At 45.3% G+C, this 13,684-nt stretch overlaps 1 long non-coding RNA gene across 1 annotated transcript in view; it reads left to right on the top strand.

Annotated features, from left to right (window-relative positions):
- LOC116559514 overlaps window positions 1–9,236 on the top strand; it is a 57,982-nt gene extending 48,746 nt beyond the window's left edge. Inside the window, exons 3-4 of the long non-coding RNA XR_004272487.1 lie at window positions 1,194–1,273; window positions 8,484–9,236. This is a non-coding gene — a long non-coding RNA (uncharacterized LOC116559514). The remainder of the gene's footprint in view (window positions 1–1,193; window positions 1,274–8,483) is intronic.
- Window positions 9,237–13,684: the final 4,448 nt, after the last annotated feature.

The following is a 13,684-nucleotide window of genomic DNA, read 5'->3' as shown; positions in this document are numbered from 1 at the left end:
ACCTAGTATAATCCTACTTTTAAATATATATATTTGATACATATAATATATATTTAAATATAAATAATTTATATTATTATATATAATAGAAATTATAAATTTAAATGTCTCTGCATGTGCCTAACCAATGGGAGGTGAGCAGGTGGCCTGTCCTCTGGACCCTCCCCTCTTGCTTGAATACATTCTTTTCCCCCAACTCCCTGCATGTAGCTCACCTTGGGGCTCCTTCTCTTTCTACATCCAGTGGCAAGCACAGAACGTTCCACCAGCATGTCCCTGCATCCGTTCTCTTCTTCAGAGCCTGCTGGCTGATTTTCTCTGGAATGCACAGAGTTTTCAAAAACAGTATTTATTCCCTACTTTAAGCCCAGCACGGAAATCAGAAACAGGATGTCAAAAAATACAAAGAGCTCAGGTTGCAATGCTACTGGAATGCAAAACCAGGAAACTTCCTTTCTTCTCTGGAGAGGTCGTAATGGGATGGCCGGAAATTAACTTGGGCTTTTCTGGGGCATGGGAAAGAGGAGAGAGAAGCACAAATACGGCCCATTGGGACCACTCTGCTTGGAAAGCTGCTACTTCGCTGAATGATGACATGTGGACTTGGGCCATTCCTGTGATATTGGGCCACAAATTCTGGGAGGCCATAGACATGAGGAGGAGGAAGAGAGGAAGTTTGGGGATTTTAGGGTTCATATTTCCCATGTTTAAAATGAATAGATCCAACCACGGGACAGTGGTTCTCACCTACGGGTGATTTTGCCCCCAACCTGTGATGTTTTCAGTTGTCGTAACTAGGGGGTAAGGAGAAGGCTACTGGCATCTAACGGGTACAGGCTAGGATGCTGCTCCACATCCTACAATGCCCGGGATGCATTGCCCAGCCAAATGCCAATCAGGCCAAGGTTGAAATCACCTACTCTAAGACATCTTGAACTTTCCTACTGAATCAACCCTTTCAGGAGAGAGCAGTGGAAAGAGAATACACCTTCAGTGTTTTGAGGTTATAAAAATGATATTACTTCAAAGTATTTTATCTGAAAATTTCAAAATATTACATTATACCCCAATCCACGTTTCATTCATTTGTTCATTCACTCACTCAATTAGTAGTTACTGAGCATCTATTATGTGCCATGCTTGTACTGGGCTTTTCTTTGGCTTTGTTATAATATGTGTCCTTTATTATTCAGGTGTTGGTGGAAACATCACATCCTCAGAGAACCTTCCCTGGGACAATCCCATCCGCGGCAGCCACTACCTACTTGTCACTGTAAGTCTCTTGAGCAATTTCAGCTTGGTGCGTACACAATTCATGATCATTTTAGTTCATATCTGTCTCCTTGATGGTCTGCAGTTTCTATGAGGGGAGAGCCCAGGCTTGTCTATTTGTAGACATAGTCCCCAGCTCTAGGCTAAAAGCTTTAAATGCATGATCTTTCTATGATCCCCATTTTACAGGTAAGAAAACTGAGGCAGAGTTCATTCATAATTTGCCAAATGAATGAATAACTATCAGCCCCCACCCCTTCCCTCAGAATATGTGCTGTATTCGTGCTCTACCTTACCTGCAGCTTGTATACTGGCCAGTTTTATATTCCTGGGGGTCATGACCTCATTTGAGGGGCGTAGGGAAATAAGCACTCTATTGGGACCAAATACAGGTCTGCAGCTTCCTCCCAAGACAAACTGATCTTGGGTAAGTCAAATCCTCGTTCTGAGCCTCAGTGCACTTGTGTTCCAAACATACACATATTTTCTAAAAAGTAGAATTGTACTAGGTCCGCTGTTTAATCTGTGTCCCTTAGAACATTGATTCTAAGCAACGTTACTAGATTTTCAAGCAGAAAAATGATGGCATGTCCCTGGTCAAGTACTTGTGGGAAATGTTCTAAATAATGATAGATTTTCTTTAACACAGGACTTGTCAGAGCCTTCATATGCTACCAAACAATGTGAATGCCCAGGAGGAAATATGTCCTTTTCATTGTTTTCCAAACATATCTGCTCAAGGAAATGAATTTCTGTGAAGCACATTGAAGGATTTGAGTTGCTCACATACCTTGGGCAATGCTGCATGGCACAATAGCCACCTTCACTCTGATACTCAGAATCTCTACTGTGACTTCAGGGTGGTGGGCAGCTGTTGTTCTCAGCTCTGCAGCTGGCATTTGTGTCCAGATACTCTTGCTACAGTCTCCTCTTCTGCCTTGGCTCAACCCCTAACCCTGGGAGAGAGACATGTGCCTAGCCAATGGGAGAAAAGCAAGTGGCCTGTCCCTGGGAACCTCTCCTCTAGGCTGTCCACTCTCCTCTCTCAACGGTCAGTAAGATGCTAAGATCCAGTGAGGCATTCCAAAGCCTTGGGAACAATAAGCTACCGGGTGGAAAGAATCTAGACCTCTGAAAGCTGCCCCACCCCCTGATTGGACCAAGACAGGAGCGAGAAGTAAGCCTGCTCTTGCATGAAGCTGCTGAGATCTGGGACTCATTCGTGATGGCAGTTAGCCAAGGCTGAATTCTGGGGCTTATTCAGAGAAAACTGAGTCCCACTCAGCCCCTACCACAAGGCTGTTAAACAACGGGAGGATGAATAGGTGACCTCTTTTGTTTTCCACGCCTCATGTCTCAGATCACAAGGCCACTGCTCACATGATCAGATGCCTTGTGTTTCCCAGTGTCAGTAACTAGAGGCAATGAAAGCCACCTGAAGAGGACATAACACTGTCTCCAAGGCAGCAGAGCCTTTAATAATGATAACTGATGCTCAGAGAGCCACTCTCCTACCTTTCTTCAAAAAGAGAAGGTATCAAAAGAGAAGAAAAAAATAATCCCAGTAATCTGTGCCCTCTTGGCAAGCACAGCCCCAGCTTCCGATGGGCATCGTCAGTTTCCCTGGGATGGAGTCTCTCTTGATACCTGTCAAGAGACTGGTACATCCCACCTGCCAGTAGTTAAGATGCTGACAGCTCTTGCTGGCCAGGTGTGGGAGCAGTGAATTGTGCAGGCCCAGGTCTCTGCCGGCCACCTGGTACTGGGTTGCTGCGCACCTGGTGCTGCTGGGTATTGCAGAGACCATGAAGCATCCCTGCTTGGGGCCACCAACCTCTGTGCCCAGCCACAGGAAGAGGCAAGTCCTTGCTGCCTCTCCCAGCAGCCTTCATGTCTGGGATTTGGCACTGGGGACCCTTCGGGAGGAGGAGGCAGACCAGGACAGGCTGAGTTCAGCTCCATCTGTCTCTGGCTTCTGTTTGGCATCTTGGCTGTGCTGTAGGAGCCCTCTGCAGTTCTCTGCTTCTCTCAGCAGCTGCTCAACAGGAGACAGGAAAATTGCTCTCCCTGCGGTGGACTGGTCTAGGGAGGAGGCGTCCCCAGGAATCCATAGGAGGGAAGGAGTCCAGGGTGGCCAAGACCGAAAGACAAAAATGCACCAAGGCCCAGCCAAACCTGGCAGGCATTTGAATCTCCAAATGGAGTCTTGTCTTCCTTTCTTTTCCACTCAGGCTGAGATATTAGCCCAGATAAACTCAACAGGAAAATCATAATCCGGCAAGTCATGGCCATTCTTGTCAATTCTCTTAAAGGTTAATCTGCTTTTCTCCATATTAATGAAGGGCCTCGGAAATGCAGCCGGGCCTCTCCCGTGTTTTGGTAGATTTGGGCTAATGGGCTATTTTATTTCCATGGTAACAGCTTCCAGTGTTACAGGAAGATAATTTTCCAGACAAAAGATTTGTGGGCCTTATTATTCTGCAGGGATCTGACTGTGAAGGCTGGGAAAGTGGGTTCAAGGGCTACCCAGGATTGCAAATTCAACCCATTCTGGGGCACCTGTTTGCCTCTGGTTTCTGGGTCTGGAAGCTTGTTAGGTGCCATGTATTGTAGGAAATTGGCAGGAACTGAATAGGAAACTGGCAGGGACTGAATAAAGACATTCTTTGAACGACAATGTCCTAAATTCATTCTCATATCAGGCAATAAGGTTGGAATGAGAAGTGGCTTGTATTATAGTAATCGCTGGCACAACAGGGGCCTGTGCCCTGTGGGGCGAGCCAGGAGCTGTCCTTATAGTGAGGGTCACCCCAAGAAGTGCCTCTAAGCAGAGCCATTGCCCTCCACACCTCCCAGTCTCGGGGCAGACTGGCAGCATTCTCCCCTAAAGGCATTCGGCACCCAGTTCAGCAACTGCCAGGTACCAGGCTAGTTAGAGGAAGACAAAAGATGAACAAAATCGGCACGGCCCCCACTGTGAAGGAGCTTAGAGTTTAGTGGTGTGTCAGGGGATGGGTAGGTTAAAATAAAATAGGGTCAAGAAAACAGGCAATGGCTATACTTTCTGATATGTGTTACCACTGGAACATCTCGGGTGCCGGGGGCACAGGGAGGTCAGGAAAGACACAGAGGGAAAGAGCTCTTTGAGGAAGACTTTGAGAACAATGTAGAAGCAAAAGCTTTGCAAGCGTTGACTAAATGACTCGTATGAACAAGCACGATTCTTGGTCCTGGCGGTCCAAACATAGATAAAGCCAGACGGAGTCCCTATTTACACCCTGGAAGGGTAAAGAGACAATAATCAATCCTGAAATCTAAGGTTGCAGTTGAGAGTAGTACCCCAAGGGGAAGTTATTAATGCAAACAGATGCAATGAGATGGAAATTGACCAAGACAGGACTCTCCCATATGATTGGGCAGGCTGTACATTGCATAACTCTAGGGGGAGCCAGTCACATCTTAGACATTATAAATTTGAATATTTATTATGACAATTTTCTGGAATGTGGCATCCAAAATGTCTTAAGAAAGAGACGCCATTCCTTAAATTGCACAAAATTAATTATATGGCCTAGTAGAGCTCCTGCCAGGGAGAAAATGAAAATCTTCCCCAAGTAAGGGACAAGCTCTAGGATCTGAAGTGTGGGTAGGAGCTCAGAGGGTAAAGAGACAGAAGAAAGGATGTCCTGGATGCCAGAAACAGTAGGTGCTTATTGAGGTCACTGTATCCCAGAGACTGAAAAGCAGCCAGGGAAGCTGCAGCAAGTATAGAATGGGGAGCACGGTGCACGATGAGGCTGGAGAAGGTGGCAGGAGCTGGCTCGCACAGGGCTAAGTCAGCATTTCACCTCCCGACTTAGAGTTTCCAGTGGCACTGGACACCTGGGGCCCCTGGACCTCTGGACAGGAATAAGCGGATAAATTAGATGTAGCCATGAGAAGGAGGCTTTGGTTAGTTATGGAAACAAGGCAAAATTGGTGGCCCAAAGTCAGACTAATGATTATGAGAGTCTGGTCTGTGAATCACCCACATTAGAAGCCCCTAGGATGTATGTTGCAAATGCAGCCTCCTGAGTCCCCTGCAAGACCTACCACAGCTGACTCCCTGGGCAAGGACAGGAATCTGCATTTTACCATATGTGCCATGTAAGGTTGTTGCAACCCAAGTTTCAGAATGGCTGGGTTATGCTATGTCCATTCAAGTACATTCTGATCCTTACTCTTCCCTTGCTAGCTATGAGACTTTAGGCAAGTTCAAGGCTTTCCTTGGATTTGTTTTTTTATTGATCTGGTGAGTTCCATAATATCTGCCCTGCAACCACTTTTTTTTTTTTTTTTTTTTTTTTGAAATAGGGTCTCGCGCTGTTGCCCAGGCTAAGTGCAGTGGTGTGATCTCAGCTCACTGCAGCCTCAAACTCCTGGGCTCAAGTTATCCTCCCACTTCAGCCTTCCGAGTAGCTGGGACTACAGGCATGTGCTACCATGCCCAGTTAATTCTTTTTTTGTTTGTAGGGATGGGCTTTTGCCAGATCACCCAGCCTGTGCCCTTTCTTATGAGAGGTTGATTTGTGCTGTTTGTTTCTTTGTTTGTTTGTTTGTTTTGAAAAGGAGTCTTACTCTGTCATCCAGGCTGGAGTGCAGTGGTACAATCTCGGCTCACTCCAACCTCTGCCTCCTGGGTTCACATGATTCTCTTGCCTCAGCCTCCTGAGTAGCTGGGATAACGGGCATGTGCCAGGACACCCGGCTAATTTTTTTTTGTAATTTTAGTAGAGATGAGGTTTCTCATGTTGGCCTGGCTCAAACTCCTGACCTCAAGTGATCCACCCACCTCGGCCTCCCAAAGTGCTGGGATTACAGGCATGAGCCACTGCGTCTGGCCCAATGATTTGTTCATTCTTGCCCAGTGTTCCTTGAGGAATGACTCTGTCAAGGAGCAAAGAAGTTTCATCTTATATGTCACATCCACTTCCTTAGGAGTGGCTGCCAAAACTGTATACAGCAGTCCCCTGCTTATGCTCTGTTTCACTTACCTGCAGTCAACTAGTCTGAAAAAATTCAATGGAAAATATCAGAATGAAATAATTCATAAGTTTTCAATTGCATGCCATTCTGAGTAATGTGATGAAATCTCATGCTGCTCCTCCCCCACCCTGTCCCACCTGGGACCTGAATCCTCCCTTTGCCCAGCGTATCCACACTGTATATACTACTGGCCCACTAGTCATTTAGGAGTATCTCAGTTATCAGGTCAACTGTCATGCGTAACAGTGCTTGTGTTCAAGGACCCCTTACTTTACTCAGTAATGGCCCCGAAGTGCAGGAATAGTGATGCCGGTGATTCAGATTGTCAAAGAGAAACCATAAAGTGCTTCCTTTAAGTGAAATGGTGAACGTTCTCAATTTGTGGAAAGAAAAAAAGAATCCTCTTCTGAGGTTGCTAAGATCTATGGTAAGAATGAATTTTCTCTCCATGAAATTGTGAAGAAGGGAAAGGAAATTATTGCAAAGTATATACACAGTTCCATACATCCACTGGGGGTCCAGGCACCCACTGGGGGTCTGGGAACATATTTCTAGTGCATATGGGGGACTACTGCATTGACTGACTACAGATGTCTGTCACAGGGATTGAATAGGAGGTGGTGAAACATCAAGTCTCCAGCTAGATATATCTTAGATGAGAAGTCAGCCCTCAGAGCAGCCTTCTAGACCACCTGAAGTAGCACCTCCCTCCGTATCTCCATGTCATTTCCATCACAGCCTTTATTACAGCCTGTAGCCCTCTTATGTATTTGCTCACTTCTTTCTTTCTCTGGTCTTTTTCACCTTGCTAACTATAAGCTCCGTGAAGGGAGGGCTGTGTCTCTTTGATTCACCACTGTCTCCCGCACTCTACACACAAAGTAGGTGTCCATTAAGCACGTATTGAATGCATGAATAAAGGCATCAGGGCCTTCCCATCCCTGAACTCAATGCATGGCAACATGCAAAGCACAGAAGATACAGGCCACTTGGCAAAGACCAACATGCAATTAGGGAGATAAGACCTACCCAGAAGGAGGAATCAAACTCGAGCCAAATGAAAGAAGCAAAAACACATAAAGAGAAAAGGAAGGAAGGACAGAAGGAAGGGAGGGAGGGAAGGACAGAGGGAGGGAGGGAGGGAAGGACAGAGGGAGGGAGGGAGGGGAGGGGAAGGGAATAGAATCAATTCCTTCAACCAGATTTTTGCAAAGTTATAATGAAGTGATCGATGTCAGCTTTCTCTGATTGGTTGAAATGTTACCATTCAACCAATTGTGTTACCAATTAACACCAAGTTACCATCTTCTGTTAGCACTGGGGGAAATTGGGGAAACATGGGTCTCTCTGTATTGCTTCTTAGAATTTGAGGTGAAACTAAGTATCCCAAAATTTAAAAGATTTTTAGAAAAAAAAAAAATTCCACAACTTTCAATGTAGTTGAAAGTTGGAAGCTGAACCAAAGTGCACTTGAGCCCCACAGATTCCATTCCTTGTCTCACCCCTTCCCCCGCCACAATGTGACCAAATTGTTTACAGTCCATTCTCCCAGAGGCTCCTGCCATCTCTTGTAAACCGCATAATCTGTTACAGACTGTAGCTCCAGCAAAGATTTCTGGAAGACATCACTGTAATTTTGAGTGTCCAATGTGGGCGTGAAGCCAGTTTTCTAGCTTCCAGCCTGTCCAAATCTGAGGATATTACAGCGTTCAAATGGCAGCCTGTGGACTCACATTTCAAGGAGACTGTTTCTCTTGCATCCTGGACTTCCACCAAGGAAGGGTTCACATCCTTGATTCTAATCACTTGGTCCTCGCCAGGCTTCCTTGCTGGAACATAAGCACCACGAAGACAGAAATACTAGTGGGTTCCCTGCTGTTGCACTTGGTCCACAGTGCCTATCACATCAGTGTCCCCATAGTGGCCATTCCTACCTGTTCAACATCCATTTGTTGTTCTGCTGATAATAACAACTTGTTTTTTCTTTGGGGAGCCACCCTTGCTGCATTGCAGACAGTCTGGGGGGCAGGGGAAGTTTAATTCAAAGTGCCCTAGTTCCTGCCCTGGCTAAGGGGAAGCAGGAGACCCAAGGCAATCAGAATTGGTAAATGCTAAGCACTAGGTTTTTGCTAAAAATATTTTAAAAGACACACTCTCTCTTTTCCCTACAATTATTGTTCTGATAGGATATCCGCTGGGAGCTACTGAGGACTCCTCATTACCCTCCCTTGGAAGACTTTGCCTGCAATGGAGCCAACACAGTGGAGAGCAGAGCTGAGAAATGAACAGACAACTCCTGATGCATCATTTGAGCGCCTGGATTTACCCACGCCTGAAACTATTATATCCTTGGACTTTTCAACCATGTAAGTTACTATAATTCCTTTTTTGTTAAAGCTAACTTGAGTTGGGTCTCTATCACTTGCCATCAACAATTGACCAGGTACTTAGTACATAAAGAAAGAGTGAATGAACAAATTCAATTCTGTAAGTATTTATCATCTCCTGTATGACAGGTACTGTTTTAAGTCCCAGCGAAAGAGGCAGAGGATCGGCAGAAATGACGGCCTCCCTTGAGAGCCAAGCCTGTGGCCTGACAACCTAGAATTTGGGTCAATCCATCCAATTATGGTGGCTGCTTAGAAATATCCCTTTTCCTCCCAACCTTTTCCCATAAACATAATTATGGCTCCTGCCAGTGCTAAGGCATGGCCCATGGACCCACTAAAACCCATGGTCACGTTAGCTCCTAAGGCCTGGTGGCTTGGTTCTATCTGGTTATCAGATGCAAACTTCATCACAGCAGGGATTTGGGCTAGACATTAGATGAATACTGTGGTACCAGATGGTGTTTCTGAAGAAGGTTGTCCTATTTTTGCAGTTTAAGGATTTGATAATAAATCTGCCTGGCAGGCCTCAGATGTGATTTGGCCTCGAAATCGTCTCTGCTAATCCTTGATGCTGTGTGTATCTGTCAAGGTCCAACCAGGAAAAACAGAACCTGCTCTAAGTATCTGAACAAAGGGAATTTAATGCAAGGAGCTGATTGCACAGATGAAGGAAGGGACTGGGAGGCAAACAACAGGGAACTGAGGTAACCCAGGGATTTGCCTTAGTAGGAAGATAGGACCACTACCAGGCTAGAGAGGCAAAAAGAAAAAAGAGGCGTTGTTACTTGTATTCAGGAGCTAGAGTCATCCAGTGGAGGCTGAAGCCAAGGTAGGTCTGTGTGGTAGAAGCTGGTGCCAAGGAAGATATACCATGGCTGCAAGAAAAGCTGCCAGAGACAGAAAGTGTGGAGGAGAAAGGTTCTTCTTTTTCCCTTCCTCCCACCTCTCAATCGCACAGCAGAGATTGCCCTTGGCCACATCCAACTGAGCACCTCCCATTGGCCAAACCCAACCCAGCACTTCCCATTGGCCACTCCCAACTCAGCACCTCCCATTGGTCACACCCAACCCATTACTTTCCATTGGCAACACCCAACCCAGCACCTCCCATTGGTCACACCCAACCCAGCACTTCCCATTAGCCACACCCAACCCAGTACCTCCCATTGGTCACACCCAACTTAGCAACTCCCAATGGACACATACAACTCAGCGTCTGCCATTGGTCACCCAACCAGGAGCCATAAACCAGGGATCCTCAGAAGCAAAGCCTGCAAGAGTCAGCTTATTGGGATACAGAGCAGAGCAGGGGTGCATGGGCATGGATCAGACTTGGGAATGGATCATAGATACCAGAACTGTACACTGCTGTTCCCCAGAAGCTGCCATCTCTGGGTTCCCACATGCAGCACATTGCATCTCACCTGAGAGGAAATAGCCCTTTGAGATCCAAAGATGCTATCACTGAGCCTCAATCAGAAATTAGGATCAAGTTCCAAGACATTTAACACTCTGCTGGTGGTGCGAGTGTAAAATGGCACAACCGCTTTTGAAAACTATTTAGCAGTTTCTGATCAATTAAACATACATCCATCCTAAGACCCAGCAATTCCACTCTTAGATATTTTCTCAAGAGCAATAAAAACATTGCACAAAAAGAATTATATAAGAATGTGTACAGCATTTTTTTATATAACAGCCAAAATTGGGAACAATTTAAATGTCCGTCCTCTGAGAAGTGGATAAACAAAATTATGGCAGACTCATAAAATGGAATACTACTCAGCAATTGAAAGGAGCATGCTACTTCTACACACAGCAATGTGAGTGAATCTCAAAAAGATTACAAGAAGCCAGACGTAGGAGTACATACTATCTCATTCTATTTAAGTAGAATCCAAGAAGACATAAAAATCTAATCTACAGTGAGAGAAATCATAGTGGTTCTTAGTATGGCGGTTGGAGATTGACTAAAAAGGGAAATCAGGGAACTTTCAGCTGTGAAGCAAATGTTCTGTATCTTATTTTGGCTGGTGGTTACCCAGGTGTATTCAATTATCAATACTCATTCAACTAAAAACCTAAGCTTTGTGCATGTTAGTGTGTGTTCTTTATTTGTTGTAGGGGACTGGAATATGCCACCCAAATATATGCCTCTTTGGCATAAGGATTATTTTGAAAATGAAGTAGAAGTTATCTTTTTGTAAGGGAAATTTGCATCTATAAAGGAAATTTCCATTTGTGATGTCTCTCACTCTGTACCAGAAAAAGGATGACTAAATCTCAAGAAACTTTTTTTTTTTTCTTGAGACAGCATTTCACTCTGTCGCCCAGGCTGGAGTGCTGTACAGTCACAGCTCAATGCAGCCTCAACCTCCTGAGCTCAAGAGATCCTCCCACCTCAACCTCCTGGGTAGCTAGAACTACAGGTGCATACCACAGTATTTGGGTAATTTTGTTCATTTTTTGTAGAGATGGGTGTCTCAGTGGGTTGCCCAGCCTGGTTTGTCTCAAACTCCTGGGTTCAAGCCATCCGTCTGCCTCAGCCTTCCAAAGTGCTGGGATTACAGGCATGAGCCACTGCGCCTGGCCAAGAAGCTCTTGTCAGTGGAGAAGAACCAACTTAAATTCTGCAAAACAAAACTTCTTTTTTTTTTTTTTTTTTTTTTTGAGACGGAGTTTCACTCTTGTTACCCAGGCTGGAGTGCAATGGCGCAATCTCGGCTCACCGCAACCTCCGCCTCTTGGGTTCAGGCAATTCTCCTGCCTCAGCCTCCTGAGTTGCTGGGATTACAGGCACGCGCCACCATGCCCAGCTAATTTTTTGTATTTTTAGTAGAGACGGGGTTTCACCATGTTGACCAGGATGGTCTCGATCTCTTGACCTCGTGGTCCACCCGCCTTGGCCTCCCAAAGTGCTGGGATTACAGGCGTGAGCCACCGCGCCCGGCCCAAAACTTCTTTTTTATCATGCATTTCCTGGTCACCCTCCCCATAACTTGCCTCCCCAACACCCTTTTTTCCTTGTTTTAGTTAAAGATGGTATGTAAGGCAGTGTTCTAGGCCACTTCTTTGAGAGTTACTTGTTTTTTTTCCAGGGTATTTCCCATGTGTTCATGTTTTAACATTTGTAAATGTTAAAACACTCTGTGGTTTTACTCTTGTTAATCTGTCTTTTATTACAGGGGCTCCCAGCTGAGAGCTTAGAAAATTAGAGGGGAAATTATTTTTTACTCCCCTACAATGTCAGTTAGTTGTAATGATACAAAACCTACAAAAAAGAACCCATTTTCAAGGTAAAGGACAAATTTCCTAATTCTCTACTTGGCCTGCACTATCAAGAAGACAACATTATTACATCCTGGTAGATTTCTTACTGCATGTTTCTACACGGTGGGAAACTACCCACAAGCAGGTAGAAGGCACTCAGTTTTTTAGGCTAATTCATGTGACATAGACCAGGAGTGACACACAACCCTAATGTCCCCACCACCCCCATGATTCATGGACATGGGACAAACTCAGCAGAAGTGGTTGATGGATGTTTTACATTAAACTAAGTGGCCATAAATATTTAGTCACGTGACCAGTACAACTATATCACCTACCACTGTGTATTCTTTTTGGAAATGGTGCCCTTCTGGCTTCATCCAGATGCCAACTAAGAGCGTTGGAAAAGATACTAGGGCAAGAAATGTAACACTCATTCTGCAAATGTTGCTTCACCAGCATTCACTTCCAGTTTTCCTCCTCCTCCCCCACCCCCAGTTTCTATTTAGGGCTCTGTGTAATTCTAGGGAAGCAAACTCTCCCCACCCCTGCCTCCCATCCTGCCAGCTCTAGGTTTGTAGCACCTGACTCAGACTAGGCCAATCACTGACTTTCATCCCACCACACCACCTCCCACCAGAGAGATGGGGTGAAGGTAGATGTGTGAACTAAACAGGCCTCATCATACTGAATCACAGTGCTTTGGCTTACAAAGACTGTCTCTTCCTCAGGATAGCCGTAGCTTGGAAGTGTAAGGCCTAGAACGACTGTAGCCATTTTTGCTTCTATGAGTTGAGACATGGCTAAGACACAGCGGAAAGGGGCATTGAGAGAACTCTAGAGAAATGAAGCTTAGCCCTGCATACATTATGATAATAAATCTGAAATCTGTCCTCTCTCTCCACTTTTTGATTACATGAGCCAATAAACCTTCCATGTTGTTTAGTTTGACTTGGGTTTTGTATTTGCAGCCAACAGCATCATAACTATTGGGTGATAACCAGAATGCTAGGCTCATTTGTGCGCAGCGCATAGTCTGTGAAAAAGGATGAGACTAGGAATCAGAAGGCCTGAGTCCTGGTGCTGGCTGGGTCATAACTGAGCTGCCTGACCCTGGGCAAGTCATTTCACCTGGCAGAATCTCAGTTTACCCCTCTGCAGAATGAGGCAATCAGACAAGCAGGGTCTCTGAGTTCTGTTGCATTAATAGCAATGAAAGCAATGATAATGGTAACAAAATAATAATTTATGTGCCTGATGCTGTCCTAATGGCATTAGATCCATGATTTCATTTGATTCTTGCATTACTCAGGGTTAAATGGAGAAAGCAGAACCACTGTGAATATTATGTGATAGAGCTGTGGTTTAAGAAGACCTTATACAATTGTGGGAGAAGCTGAGAACCAGGGGACAAAAGGGAAAGTAGGAGGATCTGAGTAAAGCCACCAACCAGTCCTCCTGAATCATTCGTGTAAGTGAGGAAGTAGGAGTGGAGTTTGCCAGCGAGTACAGGAGGGAAGGCACGTCCTGCGGCTATGGTGGGACAGCGAAGGGGAACCCAGTGCGGCAGTCTGCAGAAGACTCGTGTCTCAGAGAATGGTGGGGGGCCTAGGGTTGATAACAAACCTGGCAGTTGGAAAGAAGTGGCATGGGAAAAAGTAAAGATAAGCTAGAATCTGCTTCTACCTATGTATCTGTCCCTTACTGTATCCATGCATAATGATCTT

Source organism: Sapajus apella, unplaced genomic scaffold (genome assembly GCF_009761245.1).
Source record: "Sapajus apella isolate SASKATOON/1434 unplaced genomic scaffold, GSC_monkey_1.0 scaffold23, whole genome shotgun sequence".
NCBI lineage: Eukaryota > Metazoa > Chordata > Mammalia > Primates > Cebidae > Sapajus > Sapajus apella.
This window is presented reverse-complemented; position numbering and strand designations above follow the sequence as displayed.